Raw genomic sequence first — 20,488 nt, forward strand, 5'->3', positions numbered from 1 at the left:
GATAGCCGAGACAGCTTTGGGAGCGTCGTGATTTTGACCAACTTCAGCTCGAGTTACTGGAACTTGGGGAATATTTTCCAGTCCCAGGGACGCTAAACTAACTCGTGAAGGCCTTGTTTTTCAGTCAAAGAACACAGCAAAACTTTTTGAACGCTCACTTTCGGGCTTCTGGGCCGAAATATAGCCCCACTTCACTTTAAGACTGAAACAGTAGCCGATACCGCATTTCGCGCATCGTGATTTTGATCAACTTCGGTTCGATTCCCCGGAACGTGGGCAGTATTTTTCAGTCCCGGGGACTCTAAACTAACCCCTGATGGTCTTGGTTTGCAGTGAAATGGACACAGCAAAACTTTTTGAACGCTCACTTTCGGGCTTCTGGCCCGAAATATAGCCCCACTTCACTTTAAGACAGAAAGAGTAGCCGAGACCACTTTAGGGGCATCGTGATTTTGACATACCTCGGCTCAATTTCGCGGACCTTGGGGCATATTTTCTTGTCCCGGGGACGCTAAACTAACTCCTGATGGCCTTGGTTTGCAGTGAAATGAACACAGCAAAACTTTTTGAACGCTCACTTTCGGGCTTCTGGCCCGAAATATAGCCCCACTTCACTTTAAGACTGAAAGAGTAGCCGAGACTACCTTACGCAAATCGTGATTTTGACCAACTTCGGCTCGATTTCCCGGAAGTTGGGGGATATTTTCCAGTCCCGGGGACTCTAAACTAGCTCCTGATGGCTTTGGTTTGCAGTGAAATAAACACAGGGAATCTTTTTGAACGCTCACTTGCAAGCTCCTGGGCAGGAATGAAGCCTCACTTCACTCTAAGACTGAAACAGTAAGCGAGACCGCCTAACGCGCACCGTGATTTTGAGCAACTTCGGCTAAATTTCCCTGAACTTAGGGGATATTTTCCAGTCCCGAAGACTCTTAAGTAACCCCTGATGGCCTTCGTTTGCATTGAAATGGATACAGCAAAACTTTTTGAAGCTCACTTTTGAGCTTCTGGGCCGAAATATAGCCCCACCTCACTTTAAGGCTGAAAGACTAGCCAAGACCGTCTTGCGCGCATCGTGATTTTGACCAACGTCTTCTCCATTTTCCGGAACTTGGGAAATATATTGCAGTCCCGGGGACTCTAAACTAACTCCTCCTGGCCTTGGTTTGCAGTGAAATGGACACGGCAAATTTTTTGCAGCGCTCACTTGGGAGCTTCTTGGCCGAAATAGAGCCCCACTTCACTTTAAGACTGAAAGAGTAGCCGAGGCCGCCTTAGGCGCATCGTGATTTTGACCAACTTCGGCTTGAGTTGCCAGAACTTAAAAGATATTTTCCAGTCCCGGGGACTCTAAGCTAACTCATGATGGCCTTGGTTTTCAGTGAAATTGAGAGAGGAAAACTTTTTGAACGCTCACTTTCGAGCTTCTGGACCGAAATATAGCCCTACTTCACTTTAAGACTGAAAGAGTAGCCGAGACCGCCTTACGCGAATCGTTATTTTGACCAACTTCGTCTCGGTTTCGCGGAACTTGGGGGATATTTTCCAGTTCCGGGGACCGTAAACTACTTCCTGAGGGCCTTGCTTTGCAGTGAAATGGGCACAGCATAACTTTTTGAACGCTCACTTTCGAGCTTCTGGGCCGAAATATACAGCCACGTCACTTTAAGACTAAAAGAGTAGCCGAGACTGCTTTACGCGCATCGTGATTTTGACAAACTTCGGCTCGATTTCCCGGAACTTGGGGGATATTTTGATGTCCCGGAGACTGTAAACTATCTCCAGATGTGGCTTGGTTCGCGGTGAAATGGACACAGCAAAACTTTTTGAACTTTCACTTTCGAGCTTCTGGGCCGAAATATAGCCCGAGTTCACTTTAAGAATGAAAGAATAGCCGAGACCGCCTTACGTGCATCGTGATTTTGACCAACTTTGGCTCGATTTCCCGGGAAATGGGGAATATTTTCCGGTACCGGGGATTCTAAAGTAACTCCTGATTGCCTTGGTTTGCAGTGAAATGAACACAGCAAAACTTTTTCAACGCTCCCCTTCGGGCTTCTGAGCCGAAATATAGCCCCACTTCAGTTTAAGACTGAAAGAGTAGCCGAGACCGTCTTACGCGCATCGTGATTTTGACCAACTTCGGCTCGATTTCCCGAAACTTCGGGGATATATTCAAGTCCCAAGGACTCTAAACTAACCCCTGATGGCCTTGGTTTGCATTGAAATGGACACAGCCAATTTTTTTGAACGCTTACTTTCGAAATTCTGGGCCGAAATATAGCCCCACTTCACTTTAAGACTGAAATAGTAGGCGAGACCGCCTTAGGCGCATCGTGATTTTGACCAACTTCGGCTTGAGTTGCCAGAACTTAAGGGATATTTTCCAGTCCCGTGGACTCTAAACTAACTCATGATGGCCTTGGTTTTCAGTTAAATTGAGAGAGCAAAACTTTTTGAACGCTCACTTTCGAGCTTCTAGGGCGAAATATACAGCCACCTCACTTTAAGACTAAAAAAGTAGCCGAGACTACTTTACGCGCATCGTGATTTTGACAAACTTCGGCTCGATTTCCCGGGACTTGGGGGATATTTTGATGTCCCGGACAGTGTAAACAATCTGCTGATGTTGCTTGGCTTGCGGTGAAATGGACACAGCAAAACGTTTTGAACTTTCACTTTCTAGCTTCTGGCCCGAAATATAGCCCCAGTTGACTTTAAGAATGAAAGAGTAGCCGAGACCGCCTTACGCGCATCGTGATTTTGACAAAATTCGGCTCCATTTCCCCGAACTTGGGCGATATTTTCCAGTCCCGAGGAGTCTAAACTAACTCCTGATGGCCTTGGTTTGCAGTGAAATGAACACAGCAAAACTTTTTGAACTTTCACTTTCTAGCTTCTCGGCCGAAATATAGCCCCAGTTCACTTTAAGACTGAAAGAGTAGGCGAGACCGCCTTACGCGCATCGTGATTTTGAGCAACTTCCGCTCGATTTTCTAGAATTTTGGCGATATTTTCAAGTCCCGGGGACTCTAAACTAACCCATGATGGCCTTGGTTTGCAGTGAAATGGACGCAGGAAAACTTTTTGAACGCTCAGTTTCGAGCTTCTGGGCCGAAATACAACCGTAATTCACTTTAAGACTGAAATAGTAGCGGAGACCGCCTTCCGACCATCGTGATTTTGACCATGTTCAGCTCGATTTCCCGGAACTTGGCGGATATTTTCCAGTTCGGGGGACTTTAAACTAACTCCTGATGGCCTTGGTTTGCAGTTAAATGCACAAAGCGTAACTTTTTAAAGGGTCACTTTCGAGCTTCTGGGCCGAAATATAGCCCCACTTTACTTTAAGACTGAAAGAGTAGCCGAGACCGTCTTACGCGCATCGTGATTTTGACCAACTTCCGTTCGATTTCCCGGAACTTCGGGGATATATTGCAGTCGCGGGGACTCTAAACTTACTGCTGATGGCGTTGGTTTGCAGTGAAATGGACACAGCACATTTTTTTGAACGCTCACTTTCGAGCTTCTCGGCCGAAATAGAGCCCTACTTCACTTTAAGACTGAAAGAGTAGCCGAGACCGCCTTACGCGCATCGTAATTTTGACCAACTTCGGCTCGATTTCCCGGAAGTTTGCGAATATTTTCAATTCCCGGGGAAGCTAAACTAACTTCCGATGGCCTTAGTTTGCAGTTAAATGGACACAGCAAAACTTTTTGAACGCTCACTTTCGAGTTTATGGGTCGAAATATAGCCCCACTTAACTTTAAGACTGAAAGAGTAGCCGAGACCGCCTTACGCGCATCGTGATTTTGGGATACTTCGGCTCGATTTCCCGGAAATAGGGGGATATTTTCCAGTCCCGAGGACTCTAAACTAACTCCTGATGGCCTTGGTTTCCAGTGAAATGGACACAGGAACACTTTTTTAACGCGCACTTTCGAGCTCGCTGGCCGAAATATAGCCCTACTTCTTTTTAAGACTGAAAGAGTAGGCGGGAGCGCCTTACGCGCATTGTGATTTTGAGGATCTTCGGCTCGATCTGGCGAAACTTGGGAGATATTTTCCAGTCCCAAAGTCTCTAAACTCACTCCTGATTGTCTAAGATGTGAGTGAAATACAGACAAAAATTTTTGAACCCTTACTTTCGAGCTTCTGGAGTTAAATCTCAGCCCACTTTACCTTAAGACTGAAAGAGTAGCCGAGACCCCCTTAAGCGCATCGTGATTTGGACTAACTTCGGGTGGATTTCCCGTAACTTGGGGGATATTTCCAGTCCCTTGGACGCTAAACTAAGTCGTGATGGCCTTGTTTTGCAGTGAAATGGACACAGCAAAACTTTTTAAACACTCAGTTTCGAGCTTCTGGGCCGAAATATTGCCCCACTTCACTTTAAGGCTGAAAGAGTAGCCGAGACCGCCGTACGCGCGTCGTGGTTTTGACCAACTTCGGTTAAATTTCCCGAAACTTGGGGGATATTTTCCCGTCCCGGGGACTCTAAACTGACCCCCGACGTCCTTGCTCTGCAGTAAAATGGACACAGGAAAACTTTTTGAACGCTCACTTTCGAGCTTCTGGGCCGAAATATAGCTCCACTTCACTTTAAGAGTGAAAGAGTAGCCGAGACCGGCTTACGCCCATCGTAATTTTGACCAACTTCGGCTCGATTTCCCGGAACTTGGGGGATATTTTCCAGTCCCGCGGACTCTAAAGTAACTCGTGATGGCCTTGCTCTGGAGTGAAATGGACACAGCACAACTTTTTAAACGCTCACTTTCGAGCTTCTGGGCGGAAATATTGCCCCAGTTCACTTTAAGAATGAAAGAGTAGCCGGGACCGCCTTACGCGCATCGTGATTCTGACCAACTTTGGCTCGATTTCCCGGGAAATGGGGGATATTTTCCCGTATCGGGGACTCTAAACTAACTCCTGATTGCCTTGGTTTGCAGTGAAATGGACACAGCACAACTTTTTGAACGCTCACTTTTGAGCTTCTGGGCCGAAGCATAGCCCTACTTCACTTTAAGACTGAAAGACTAGCCGAGACCGCCTTACGCGCATCGTGATTTTGGGCTACTTCGGCTCGATTTCCCGGAACTTGGGAGATAATTCCCAGTCCCGGGCACTCTAAACTAATTCCTGATGGCCTTGGTTTTCAGTGAAATGGACACAGCCAAACTTTTTGAACGTTCACTTTCGAGCTTCTGGGCCGAAATATAGCCCCACTTCACTTTAAGACTGAAAGAGTAGCCGGGACCGCCTTACGCGCATGGTAATTTTGTCGAACTTCGGCTTGATTTCCTAGGACTTGGGGGATATTTTCCAGTCCCGGAAGCTCTAAACTAACTCCTGAATGCCTTGGTTTTTAGTGAAATGGACACAGGTAAAAGGGGCGCACGCTAGGTTTCCAGGTTGTAGGCCGAAATGTAGCCCCACTTTGTTTTAAGACTGAAAGGGTAGACGAAACCGCCTTAAGCGCACCGAAAGTTTTAGCCACTATGGCTCGATCTGCCAAAACTTGGGGGATATTTTCCAGTCCCGGGGACTCTACCCTAACTCTTGATGGCCTTAGTTTTCAGTAAAATGGTCAGAGGTAACAGGAGCGCACGCTCCGTGTCGAGCTTCTAGGCCGAAATGTAGCCCCAGTTCATTTTGAGACTGAAAGAGTAAACGAAACTGCCGTACGCTTATCGTAATTTTAAGAAACTATGGCTCAATTTGCCGAAACTTGGAGAATATTTTCCAGTCTCGAGGACTCTAAACTATCTCCTGATGGACTTAGTTCTTAGTGAAAAGGACACAGGCAAAAGGAGCGCACGTTCGGTGTCAAGCTTGTAGAACCGAAATATGGCCCCACTTCATTTTCAGAGTGAAAGAGTAGCCGAGACCGCCTTACTCGCATCTTGATTTTGAGCATCTTTGGCTCGATTTGCCGGAATTCGGGGAATATTTTCCAGTCCCGAGGACTCTATGCTAACTCATGATGAACTTAGTTTTCAGTGATATGCACACAGGCAAAAGGAGCGCACGCTCGGTGTCGAGCTTCTCGGCCGAAATATAGCCCCACTTCATTTTAAGACTGAAAGAGTAGCCGAGACCGCCTTACGCGCATGGTGATTTTGAGCAACTTTGGGTCGATCTGCCAGAATTTGGGAAATATTTTCCAGTCCCAAGGACTCTAAACTAACTCCTGATGGCCTAAGATGTCAGTGAAATGGACACAGGTAAAATTAGCGCACGCCCGGTCTCGAGCTTCTAGGTCGAAATATAGCCCCCCTTAATTTTAAGACTGAAAGAGTAGCCGAGACCGCCTTACGCGCATCGCGATTTTTTGCCACTTTTGATCGATTTCCGGGAAGTTGGCGAATAATTTCAAGTCCCGGGGACGCTAAACTAACTCCCGATGACCTTGGTTTGCAGTTTAATGAACACAGCAAAACATTCTGAACGCTCATCTTCGAGCTTGAGGGCCGAAATATAGCCCTACTTAAATTTAAGACTGAAAGAATAGCCGCGAGCCCGTTACGCGCATCGTAATTTTCATCAACTTCGGCGCGATTTCCTGGAACTTGGAGAATATTTTCCAGTCCCGGGGACTCTAAACTAACTCCTGACGGCCTTGGTTTCCAGTGAAATGGACACAGCAAAACTTTTTGAACGCTCACTTTCGAGCTCTTGGGCCGGAATATAGGCACACTTCACTTTAAGACTGAAACAGTAGCCGAGACCGCGGTACGCGCATCGTGATTTTGATCAACTTCTGCTCGCTTTCCTGGAACTTGGGGAATATTTTCGAGTCCTGGGGACTCTAAACTAACTCCTGATGGCCATGGTTTGCAGTGAAATTTACACAGCACAAGTTTTTGAACGCACACTTTCGAGCTTCTAGGCCGAAATATAGTCCCACATCACTTACGACTTAAAGAGTATCCGAGACCGGCGTGCGCGCATCGTGATTTTGACCAACTTCGGGTCCATATTCCGGAACTTGGGATATATTTTCCAGTCCCAGGGAGTCTAAACTAACTCTTGATGGCCTTGGTTTGCAGTGAAATGGAGACAGCAAAACTTTTTGAACGCTCACCTTCAAGCTTCTGGGCCGAAATATAGCCCACTTTACTTTAATACTGAAAAAGTAGCGGAGACCGCCTTACGCGCATGGTGATTTTGACAAAGTTCGGGTGGATTTCCCGGAACCTAGGGGATATTTTCCAGTCCCTTGGACGCTAAACTAGGTGCCGATGGCCTTGTTTTGCAGTGAAATGGACACAGCAAAGCTTTTTGAACGCTCACTTTCGAGGTTGTCGGCCGAAATATAGCCATACTTCACTTTAAGACTGAAACAGTAGCCGAGACCACGTTTCGCGCATCGTGATTTTAATCAACTTCGGCTCGATTTCCCGGAACTTGCGAAATATTTTCCAGTCCCGGGGACTCTAAACTAACTCGTGCTGGTCTTGGTTTGCAGTGAAACGGAAACAGAAAAAGTTTTTGAACGCATACTTTCGAGCTTCTGGACCGAAATAGAACCCCACTTCACTTGAAGACTTAAAGAGTAGCCGAGACCGACTTACGCGCATCCTGATTTTTAGCAACTTCGGCTCGATTCGCCGGAACTAAGGGGATATATTCCAGTTCTGAGGACTCTAAACTAATTCCTGATGGCCTTGGGTTGCAGTAAAATGGACCCAGGAAAACGTTTTGAACGCTCAATTTCGAGCTTCTGGGCCAAAATATAGCCCCCCATTACTTTAACACTGAGAGAGTAGCCGAGACCGCCTTACGCGCATGGTGATTTTGACAAACTTCGGGTTGATTTCCCGGAACCTGGAGGATATTTTCCAGTCCCGGGGACTCTCAACTAACTCCTGCTTGTCTTGGTTTGCAGTGAAATGGACACAGCGAAAGTTTTTGAACGCTCACTCTCGAGCTTCTGGGCCGAAATATAGCCCCATTTTACTTTAAGACTGAAAGAGTAGGCGAGACCGCCTTACGCGAATGGTGATTTTTGAGCGTCTTTGGCTGGATTTGCGGGGACTAGGGGGATATTTTTCAGTCCCGGGGACTCTAAACTAACTCCTGATTGCCGTATTATTAAGTGAAAAGGACAGAGGTAAACGAAGCGGACGCTAGGTGTGGAGCTTCTAGGCCGAAATATAGCCCCACTTTAATTTAAAACGGTAAGAGTACCATAAACTCTTACGCACATCGTGATTTTCAGCAACTTTGGTTGATTTGCCGAATTTTGGTTGATATTTTACAGTCCCGGGGACTGTAAACTAACTTCTGATGGCCTTAATTTTTACTAAAATGGACACAGATAAAAGGAGCGCTCGCTCGGTGTCGAGCTTCTAGGCCGAAATATAGCCCCACTTCACTTTAAGACGGAAAGAGTAGCAAAGAACGCCTTCCGCGCATCGTGATTTTCACCAACTTCGGCTCGATTTGCCGCAACTTCGAGGATATTTTCCAGTCCCGGGATTTCTAAACTAACTCCTCATTGTCGTGGTTTGCAGTGAAGTGGACTTAGCAGAACTTTTTAAACGCTCACTTGTGAGTTTCTGGAACAAAATATAGCCCAACTTTACTTTAAGACTGATAGAGTAGCCGAGACCGGCTTACGCGCATGGTGATTTTGACCAAATTTGGCTCGATTTCCCGGAACTTGGGGGATATTTTGCAGTCGGAGGGACTCTAAACTAAATCCTGATGGCCTGGGTTTGTAGTGAAATGGACACAGGAAAACTTTTTGAACGCTTCCTTTCGAGCTTCTGGGCCGAAACATAGCCCCACTACACTTTAAGACTTAAAGAGTTGCCGAGACCGCCTTACGCGCATCGCGATTTTGACCATCTTCGGCTTGATTTGGCGGGACTTGGGGGATATTTTCTAGTCCCGGGGACTGTAAACTAAGTCGGGATGGCCTTGTTTTGCAGTGAAATTGAAACAGCCAAACTTTTTGAAAGCAAAGTTTCGAGCTTCTAGGCCGAAATATAGCCCCAACTTCACTTAAAGACTGAAAGAATAGCTGAGACCGCCTTGCGCGAATCGTGATTTTGACCAACTTCGGCTCGATTTCCCGGAATTTGGGGGATATTTTCCAGTCCCGGAGACTCTAAACTAACTCCTGATCGTCTTGGTTTGCATTGAAATGGACACAGCGAAACTTTTTGAACGCTCACTTTCGAGCTTCTGGCCCGAAATATAGCCCACTTTACTTTAAGACTGAAAGAGTAGCCGAAACCGTCTTGCGCGAATCGTGATTTTGACTAAGTTCGGGTCGATTTCCCGGAGCTTGGCGGATATATTCGAGTCCCGCGAGCTCTAAATTAACTCCTTATGGCCTTGGTTATCGGAGAAATGGACAGAGCAGAACTTTTTTAACACTCACCTTCTAGCTTGTGGGCTTAAATAGAAGCCCACTTCAGTTTAACCCTGAAATAGTAGCCGAGACCGCCTTACGCGCATCGTGATTTTGACAAAGTTCAGCTCGATTTCCCGTAACTTGGGGGATATTTTGCAGTCCGAGGGACTCTAAACTAAGTCCTGATGGCCTTGGTTTGCAGTGAAATGCACAGAGCATCACTTTTTTAACGATCACTTTGCAGCTTCTGGACCGAAATATAGCCCCACTTCACTTTAAGACTAAAAGAGTAGCGGAGACCGCCTTACAGGCATCCTGATTTTGACCAACTTCAGCTCGATTTCCCGGAACTTGGCGGATATTTTCCAGTCCGGGGGACTTTAAACTAACTCCTGATGGCCTTTGTTTGCAGTTAAATGCACAAAGCGTAACTTTTTAAACGGTCACTTTCGAGCTTCTGGGCCGAAATATAGCCCCACTTCACTTTAAGACTGAAACAATAGCCGAGATCGCGTTTCGCGCATCGTGATTTTGACCAACTTCGGATCGATATCCCGGAACTTGGGAGATATTTTCCAGTCCCGGGGACTCTAAACTAACTCCTGATCGCCTTGCTTTGCATTGAAAGTCACAGAGCAAAACGTTGTGAAGACTCACCTTCGAGCTTGTGGGCCGAAATATAGCCCCACTTCTTTTTAACGGTAAGAGTAGCCGTGTCTGTCTTACGCAAATCGTGATTTTGACTAACTTCGGCTCGATTTCCCGGAACCTGGTGGATATATTCGAGTCCCGGGAACACTAAACTAACTCCTGATGGCCTTGGTTTCCAGTGAAATGGACACAGCCAATTTTTTTGAACCCTTACTTTGGAGCTTCTGGGCCGAAATAGAGCCCCACTTTATTTTAACACTAAAAGAGTAGCCGAGACGGCCTTACGCGCTTATTTATTTTGCCAAACTTTGTCTCGATTTTTCGGCACTTACGGGATATTTTCCAGTCCCTGGGACTCTAAACTAACTCTTGATGGCTTTGGTTCGAAGTGAAATTGACACAGGAAAACTTTTTGAACGCTCACTTTCGAGCTTCTGGGGCGAAATATAGCCCCACTTCACTTTAAGACTGAAAGATTAGCCAAGACCGCCTTACGCCCTGGTGATTTTGACAAACTTCGGCTAAATTTCCCGGAATTTGGGGGATATTTTCCACTCCCTGGGTCTCTAAACTAACTCCTGATGGCCTTGGTTTGCAGTGAAATCGACACGGCAAAACTTTTTAAACACTCAGTTTCGAGCTTCTGGGCCGAAATAATACCCCACATCACTTTAAGACTTAAAGAGTAACCGAGACCGTCTTAAGCGCATCGTGATTTTGACCAAGTTCGGCTCCATTTCCAGGAACTGGGGGGATATTTTCCAGTCCCGGGGACTCTAAACTACCTCCTGATTGCCTTGGTTGGCCGAGCAATGGACACAGGAAAACTTTTTGAACGCTCACTTTCGAGCTGCTGGGTCGAAATATAGCCCCACTTCACTTTAATACTGAAAGAGTAGCCGAGACCGCCTTGCGCGCAACGTGATTTTGACCAACTTCCGCTTGATTTCCCGGAACTTGGGTGATATTTCACAATCCCGGGGACTCTAACGTATTTGCTCTTGGCCTTGGTTTGCAGTGAAATGGACACAGGAAAACTTTTTGAACGCTCACTTTCGAGCCTTTGGGCCGAAATATAGCCCATTTCATTTTAAGGCTGAAAGAGTAGACGAAACCGCCTTACGCGCATCGTGATTTTGAGCCTCTATGGCTCGATTTCCCGGAAATTGGGGGATAGTTTCCAGCTTTGGGAGCTCTAAACTAACTCCTGATTGCCTTAGTTTTCAGTGAAATCGACACAGATTTAATTAGCGCACGTTCAGTGCCGAGCTTCTAGGTCGAAATATAGCCCCACTTCATTTTAAGACTGAAAAAATAGACGAAACGGCCTTACGCGCATCGTGATTTTGAGCAACTTTGGCTCAATTTGCCGGAACTTGTGGGATACTTTTCAGTCCCAGGGACTGTAAACAAACTCCCGATCGCCTTGGTTTGCATTGAAATGGACAGAGCAAAACATTTTAAACGCTCACCTTCAAGCTTCTGAGCCGAATATAGCCCCACTTCACTTTAAGCCTGAAAGTGTAGCCGAGACCGTCTTGCGCGCATCGTCATTTTGACCAACTTTGGCTTGATTTTCCGGAACTTGGGGGATATTTTCCAGTCCCGGGGACTCTAAACTAACTCCTGATGGCCTTGCTTTGCAGTGAAATGGACACAGCAAAACTTTTTGAGCGCTCACTTTGGACCTTCTGGGCCGAAATATAACCCCACTTCACTTTAAGACTTAAAGAGTTGCCGAGACCGCTTTACGCGCATCGTGATTTTGACCATCTTCGGCTTGATTTCGCGGGACTCGGGGGATATTTTCTAGTCCTGGGGACTATAAACTAAGTCCTGATGACCTTGTTTTGCAGTGAAATTGAAACAGCAAAAGTTTTTGAAAGCAGAGTTTCGAGCTTCTGGGCCGAAATATAGCCCCACTTCACTTGAGGAGTGAAAGATGAGCCGAGTCCGCCTTACGCGCATCGTGATTTTGACCAACTTCGGCTCGATTTGCCGGAAATTAGGGAATATTTTCCAGTTCTGTGGACTCTAAACTAATTTCTGATGGCCTTGGTTTGCAATGAAATGGACACAGGAAGACTTTTTGAACGCTCATCTTCGAGCTTCTGCGCCAAAATATAGCCCCACTTCACTTGAAGACTGAAAGAATAGCCGAGACCGCCTTACAGACATCGTGATTTTGACCAAGTTCAGCTCGATTTCCCGGAACTTGGGGGATATTTTCCAGTCCGGGGGACTTTAAAATAACTCCTGATGGCCTTTTTTTGCAGTTAAATGCACGAAGGGTAACTTTTTAAACGGTCACTTTCGAGCTTCTGGGCTGAAATATAGCCCCACTTCACTTTAAGACTGCAACAATGGCCGACCCGCGTTTCGCGAATCGTGATTTTGACCAACTTCGGATCGATATCCCGGAGCTTGGGGGATATTTTCCAATCCGACGGACTCTAAACTAACACCTGATTGCCTTGCTTTGCAGTGAATTGGGCACAGCATAACTTTTTCAACGCTCACTTTCGACCTTCTTTGCCGAAATATAGCCACACTTCACTTAAAGACTGAAAGAGTAGCCGAGACCGCCTTACGCGCATCGTGATTTTGACCAACTTCGGATCGATTTCTAGGAACTTGGGGGGTATTTTCCAGTCCCGAGGACTCTAAACTAACCCCTGATCGCCTTGGTTTGTATTGAAATGGACAGAGGAAAACATTTTGAACGCTCACCTTCGAGCTTCTGGGCCGAAATATAGCCCCACTCTACTTTAAGATTGAAAGAGGAGCCGAGTCCGTCTTACGCGCATCGTGAGTTTGACAAACTTTGGCTCGATATCCCGGAACTTAGGGGATATATTCAAGTCTCGGGGACTCTAAACTATCTCCTGATTGCCTTGGTTTGCAGTGAAATGGACACAGCAATTTTTTTTGAACGCTCACTTTGGACCTTCTGGGCCGAAGTACAGCCTCACTTCACTTTAAGACTGAACGAATAGCCGAGACGGCCTTACGCGTATCTTCATTTTGACAACCTTTGTCCCCGTTTTCCCGCACTTACAGGATATTTTCCAGTCTCTGGGACTCTAACCTAACTTCTGCTCGCCTTTGCTTGCAGTGAAATTGATACAGGAAGACCTTCTGAACGGTCACTTTCGAGCTTCTGGGCAGATATATAGCCCCACTTCACTTTAAGACTGAAAGATTAGCCGAGACCGCCTTACGCACATGGTGATTTTGACCAACTTCGGCTAAATTTCCCGGAATTTGGGGGATATTTTCCACTCCCTGGGTCTGTAAACTAATTCCTGATGGCTTTGGTTTGCAGTGAAATTGACACAGCAAAACCTTCTTAAACACTCACTTTAGAGCTTCTGGGCCGAAATATTGCCCCACTTCACTTTAAGACTGAAAGAGTAGCCGAGACCGCCTCACGGGCATGGTGATTTTAACCAACCTCGGCTCGATTGCCAGGAAGTTGGGGGATATTTTCTACTCCCGGAAACTCTAAATTAACTCCTGATGGCCTTCGTTTGCAGTGAAATAGACAGAGCAAAACTTTTTAAACGCTCACTTTCAAGCTCTTGGGCAGCAATGTAGCCCCACTTCACTTCAAGACTGAAAGAGTAGCCGAGACCGTCTTACGCGCATCGTGATTTTGATCAACTTCGGCTCGATTTTCCGGAAATTGGGGAATATTTTCCAGTGCCGGAATCTCTAAACTAAACCCTGATGTCTTTATTTTTTGCTGAAATGGACACAGGTTAAAGAAGCGCAAGCTAGGTGTCGAGCTTCTAGGCCGAAATATAGCCCCACTTGATTTTAAGACTAAAAGAGTAGCCGAGACCACCTTACGCGAATGGTGATTTTTGAGCATCTTTGGCTGGATTTGCGGGGACTAGGGGGATATTTTTCAGTCCCGGGATCTCTAAACTAACTCCTGATTGCCGTATTATTAAGTGAAAGGGACAGAGGTAAACGAGGCGGACGCTAGGTGTGGAGCTTCTAGGCCGAAATATAGCCCCACTTTAATTTAAAACGGTAAGAGTAGCATAAACTCTTACGCACATCCTGATTTACAGCAACTTTGGTTGATTTGCCGGATTTTGGTTGATATTTTACAGTCCCGGGGACTCTAAACTAACTTCTGATGGCCTTAATTTTTACTAAAATGGACACAGATAAAAGGAGCGCTCGCTCGGTGTCGAGCTTCTAGGCCGAAATATAGCCCCACTTCACTTTAAGACGGAAAGAGTAGCAAAGAACGCCTTCCGCGCATCGTGATTTTCACCAACTTCGGCTCGATTTGCCGCAACTTCGAGGATATTTTCCAGTCCCGGGATTTCTAAACTAACTCCTCATTGTCGTGGTTTGCAGTGAAGTGGACTTAGCAGAACTTTTTAAACGCTCACTTGTGAGTTTCTGGAACAAAATATAGCCCAACTTTACTTTAAGACTGATAGAGTAGCCGAGACCGGCTTACGCGCATGGTGATTTTGACCAAGTTCAGCTCGATTTCCCGGAACTTGGGGGATATTTTGCAGTCGGAGGGACTCTAAACTAAGTCCTGATGGCCTTGGTTTGCAGTGAAATGCACAGAGCATAACTTTTTTAACGATCACTTTGCAGCTTCTGGGCCGAAATATAGCCCCACTTCACTTGAAGACTGAAAGAGTAGCGGAGACCGCCTTACAGCCATCCTGATTTTGACCAACTTCAGCTCGATTTCCCGGAACTTGGGGGATATTTTCCAGTCCGGGAAACTCTAAACTAACTCCTGATGGCCTTGGTTTGCAGTGAAATGCACAGAGCATAACTTTTTTAACGATCACTTTGCAGCTTCTGGGCCGAAATATAGCCCCACTTCACTTTAAGACTGATAGAGTAGCCGAGACCGGCTTACGCGCATGGTGATTTTGACCAAAATTTGGCTCGATTTCCCGGAACTTGGGGGATATATTCCAGTCCTAGGGACTCTAAACTAACTCCTGATGGCCTGGGTTTGCAGTGAAATGGACACAGGAAAACTTTTTGAACGCTTCCTTTCGAGCTTCTGGGCCGAAACATAGCCCCACTTCACTTTAAGACTTAAAGAGTAGCGGAGACCGCCTTGCGCGCATCGTGATTTTGACCATCTTCGGCTTGATTTCGGGGGACTTGGGGGATATTTTCTAGTCCCGGGGACTGAAACTAAGTCCGGATGGCCTTATTTTGCAGTGAAATTGAAAAAGCCAAACTTTTTGAAAGCAGCGTTTCGAGCCTCTAGGCCGACATATAGCCCCACTTCACTTGAAGAGTGAAAGATGAGCCGAGTCCGCCTTACGCGCATCGTGATTTTGAGCAACTTCGGCTCGATTTGCCGGAAATTAGGGAATATTTTCCAGTTCTGTGGACTCTAAACTTATTCCTGATGGCCTTGGTTTGCAGTGAAATGGACACAGCAAAACTTTTTGAACGCTTATCTTCGAGCTTCTAGCCTAAAATATAGCCCAACTTCCCTTTAAGACTGAAAGAATAGCTGAGACCGCCTTGCGCGCATCGTGATTTTGACCAACTTCGGCTCGATTTCCCGGAATTTGGGGGAGATTTTCCAGTCCTGGAGACTCTAAAGAAACTCCTGATCGCCTTGGTTTGCGTTGAAATGGACACAGCCAAACTTTTTGAACGCTCACTTTCGAGCTTCTGGCCCGAAATATAGCCCACTTTACTTTAAGACTGAAAGAGTAGCCGAAACCGTCTTACGCGAATCGTGATTTTGACCAAGTTCGGGTCGATTTCCCGGAGCTTGGCGGGTATATTCGAGTCCCGCGAGCTCTAAATTAACTCCTTATGGCCTTGGTTTTCGGAGAAATGGACAGAGCAGAACTTTTTTAACACTCACCTTCTAGCTTGTGGGCTTAAATAGAAGCCCACTTCACTTTAACCCTGAAGTAGTAGCCGAGACCGCCTTACGCGCATCGTGATTTTGACAAAGTTCAGCTCGATTTCCCGGAACTTGGGGGATATTTTGCAGTCCGGGGGACTCTAAACTAAGTTCTGACGGCCTTGGTTTGCAGTGAAATGCACAGAGCATAACTTTTTTAACGATCACTTTGCAGCTTCTGGGCCGAAATATAGCCCCACTTCACTTTAAGACTGAAAGAGTAGCGGAGACCGCCTTACAGGCATCCTGATTTTGACCAACTTCAGCTCGATTTCCCGGAACTTGGCGGATATTTTCCAGTCCGGGGGACTTTAAACTAACTTCTGATGGCCTTTGTTTGCAGTTAAATGCACAAAGCGTAACTTTTTAAACGGTCACTTTCGATCTTCTGGGCCGAAATATAGCCCCACTTCACTTTAAGACTGAAACAATAGTCGAGATCGCGTTTCGCGCATCGTGCTTTTGACCAACTTCGGATCGATATCCCGGAACTTGGGAGATATTTTCCAGTCCCGGGGACTCTAAACTAACTCCTGATCGCCTTGCTTTGCATTGAAAGTCACAGAGCAAAACGTTGTGAAGACTCACCTTCGAGCTTCTGGGCCGAAATATAGCCCCACTTCTTTTTAAGAGTAAGAGTAGCGGAGTCTGTCTTACGCAAATCGTGATTTTGACTAACTTCGGCTCGATTTGCCGGAACCTGGGGGATATATTCCAGTCCCGGGAACACTAAACTAACTCCTGATGGCCTTGGTTTCCAGTGAAATGGACACAGCAAATTTTTTTGAACCCTTACTTTGGAGCTTCTGGGCCGAAATAGAGCCCCACTTTATTTTAACACTAAAAGAGTAGCCGAGACGGCCTTACGCGCTTATTTATTTTGCCAAACTTTGTCTCGATTTTTCGGCACTTACGGGATATTTTCCAGTCCCTGAGACTCTAAACTAACTCTTGATGGCATTGGTTCGAGGTGAAATTGACACAGGAAAACTTTTTGAACGCTCACTTTCGAGCTTCTGGGGCGAAATATAGCCCCACTTCACTTTAAGACTGAAAGATTAGCCAAGACCGCCTTACGGCCTGGTTATTTTGACAAACTTAGGCTAAATTTCCCGGAATTTGGGGAATATTTTCTACTCCCTGGGTCTCTAAACTAACTCCTGATGGCCTTGGTTTGCAGTGAAATTGAGACAGCAAAACTTTTTAAACACTCAGTTTCGAGCTTCTGGGCCGAAATATTGCCCCACTTCACTTTAAGACTGAAAGAGTAGCCGAGACTGCCGTACGCGCGTCGTGATTTTGACCAACTTTGGCTAAATTTCCCAGAACTTGGGGGATATTTTCCATTCCCGGGGACTCTAAAGTGGCCCCCGACGTCCTTGGTCTGCAGTAAAATGGACACAGCAAAACTTTTTGAACGCTCACTTTCGAGCTTCTGGGCCGAAATATAGCTCGACTTTACTTTAAGATTGAAAGAGTAGCCGAGACCGGCTTACGCGCATCGTAATTTTGACCAACTTCGGCTCGTTTTCCCGGAACTTGGGGGATATTTTACAGTCCCGCGGACTCTAAAGTAACTCCTGATGGCCTTGCTTTGGAGTGAAATGGACACAGGAAAACTTTCTGAACGCTCACTTTCAAGCTTCTGGGCGGAAATATTGCCCCAGTTCACTTTAAGAATGAAAGAGTAGCCGAGACCGTCTTACGCTTATCGTGATTGTGACCAACTTTGACTCGATTTCCCGGGAAATGGGGGATATTTTCCGGTACCGGGGACTCTAAAGTAACTCCTGATTGCCTTGGTTTGCATTGAAAGGGAGAGAGCAAAACATTTTGAATGCTCCCCTTCGAGCTTCTGAGCCGAAATATAGCCCCACTTCACTTTAAGACTGAAAGAGTAGCCGAGACCGTCTTACGCGCATCGTGGTTTTGACCAACTTCGGGTAGATTTCCCGAAACTTCGGGGATATATTCCAGTCCCAAGGACTCTAAAGTAATTCCTGATGGCCTTGGTTTGCAGTGAAATGGACACAGCCAATTTTTTTGAACGCATAATTTCGAAATTCTGGGGAGAAATATAGCTCCACTTCACTTAAAAACTGCAAGAGTAGCCGAGACCGCCTTACTCGCATCTTGATTTTGAGCATCTTTGGCTCGATTTGCCGGAATTCGGGGAATATTTTCCAGTCCCGAGGACTCTATGCTAACTCATGATGAACTTAGTTTTCAGTGATATGTACACAGGCAAAAGGAGCGCACGCTCGGTGTCGAGCTTCTCGGCCGAAATATAGCCCCACTTCATTTTAAGACTGAAAGAGTAGGCGAGACCGCCCTACGTGCATCGTGATTTTGAGCAACTTTGGCTCGATCTGCCAGAATTTGGGAAATATTTTCCAGTCCCAAGGACTCTAAACTAACACCTGATCGCCTAAGATGTCAGTGAAATGGACACAGGTAAAATTAGCGCACGCCCGGTCTCGAGCTTCTAGGTCGAAATATAGCCCCCCTTAATTTTAAGACTGAAAGAGTAGCCGAGACCGCCTTACGCGCATCGTGATTTTGGGCCACTCTTGCTCGATTTCCCGGAAGTTGGCGAATAATTTGAAGTCCCGAGGACGCTAAACTAACTCCCGATGACCTGGGTTTCCAATTTAATGAACACAGCAAAACATTCTGAACGCTCACCTTCGAGCTTCAAGGCCGAAATATAGCCCTACTTAAATTTAAGACTGAAAGAATAGCCGAGAACTCGTTACGCGCATGGTGATTTTAATCAACTTCTGCTGGATTTCCGGGAAGTTGGGGAATATTTTCTAGTCCCAGGGACTCTAAACTAACTCCTGATGGCCATGGTCTGCAGTGAAATTTACACAGCACAAGTTTTTTAACGCACACTTTCGAGGTTCTGGACCGAAATAGAGCCCCACTTCACTTGAAGACTGAAAGAGTAGCCGAGGCCGACTTACGCGCATCCTGATTTTGAGGAACTTCGGCTTGATTTGTCGGAACTTAGGGGATATATTCCAGTTCTGAGGACTCTAAACTAATTCCTGATGGCCTTGGTTTGCAGTAAATGGACACAGCAAAACTTTTTGAACGCTCAATTTCGAGCTTCTGCGCCAAAATATAGCCCCACTTCACTTGAAGACTGAAAGAATAGCCGAGACCGCCTTACAGACATCGTGATTTTGACCAAGTTCAGCTCGATTTCCCGGAACTTGGGGGATATTTTCCAGTCCGGGGGACTTTAAAATAACTCCTGATTGCCTTTTTTTGCAGTTAAAGGCACGAAGCGTAACTTTTTAAACGGTCAGTTTGGAGCTTCTGGGCTGAAATATAGCCCCACTTCACTTTTAGACTGCAACAATAGCCGACCCGCGTTTCGCGAATCATGATTTTGACCAACTTCGGATCGATATCCCGGAACTTGGGGGATATTTTCCAGTCCTGGGGACCGTAAACTAACTCCTGATCACCTTGGTTTGAAGTGACCTTGACAAGGGAAAACTTTTTGAACGCTCACTTTCGAGCTTCTGGAGCGAAATATAGCCCCACTTCACTTTAAGACTGAAAGATTAGCGAAGACCGTCTTACGCCCATGGTGATTTTGACAAACTTAGGCTAAATTTCCCGGAATTTGGAGGATATTTTCCACTCCCTGGGTCTCTATACTAACTCCTGATGACCTTGGTTTGCAGTGAAATTGAGACAGAAAAACTTTTTAAACACTCAGTTTCGAGCTTCTTGGGCGAAATATTGCCCCACTTTACTTTAAGACTGAAAGAGTAGCCGAGACCGCGTACGCGCGTCGTGATTTTGACCAACTTTGGCTAAATTTCCCGGAACTTGGGGGATATTTTCCATTCCCGGGGACTCTAAAGTGGCCCCCGACGTCCTTCGTCTGCAGTAAACTGGACACAGCAAGGCTGTTTGAACGCTCATTTTCGAGCTTCTGAGACGAGATATAGCCCCACTTTACTTTAAGACTAAAAGAGTAGCCGAGCCCGCCTTACGCGCATCGTGATTTTGACAAACTTGGGCTCGGTTTCCCGGAACTTGGGGAATATGTTTTAGTCCCGCGGACTGTAAAGTAACTCCTGATGGCGGTGGTTGGCATTGAAATGGACAGCAAAACTTTTTGAACGTTCACTTTCGAGCTTCTTGGCCCAAATATAGCCCCACTTCACTTAAAGACTGAAAGAGTAAGCGAGAGCGCGTTACACGCATCGTGATTTTGACCAGCTTCGGCTCGATTTCCCGCAACTTGGGGCATATTTTTTTAGTCCCAGGGACTCTAAACTAACTCCTGATGGACTTGGTTTGCATTGAAATGGACATAGGAAAACATTTTGAACGCTCACCTTCGAGCTTCTTGGCCCAAATATAGCCCCACTTTCCTTTAAGACTTTAAGAGTAGCCGAGACCGCCTTAGGCGCATCGTGATTTTGACCAGCTTAGGCTCCATTTCCCGGAACTTGGGGGATATTTTCAAATCCAGCGGACTCTAAACTAACACCTGATTGCCTTGCTTTGCAGTGAATTGGACACAGCA

At 46.2% G+C, this 20,488-nt stretch overlaps 1 pseudogene across 1 annotated transcript in view; it reads right to left on the minus strand.

Annotated features, from left to right (window-relative positions):
* Positions 1-3,691: 3,691 nt before the first annotated feature.
* LOC145488990 (uncharacterized) overlaps positions 3,692-20,488 on the minus strand; it is a 389,561-nt pseudogene continuing 372,764 nt past the window's right edge. The window contains exon 2 of the transcript XR_014049553.1: positions 3,692-3,765. The product of XR_014049553.1 is annotated as an uncharacterized LOC145488990 (transcript). The remainder of the gene's footprint in view (positions 3,766-20,488) is intronic.

This window comes from Orbicella franksi, chromosome 6, assembly GCF_964199315.1.
Source record: "Orbicella franksi chromosome 6, jaOrbFran1.1, whole genome shotgun sequence".
Taxonomy (NCBI): domain Eukaryota; kingdom Metazoa; phylum Cnidaria; class Anthozoa; order Scleractinia; family Merulinidae; genus Orbicella; species Orbicella franksi.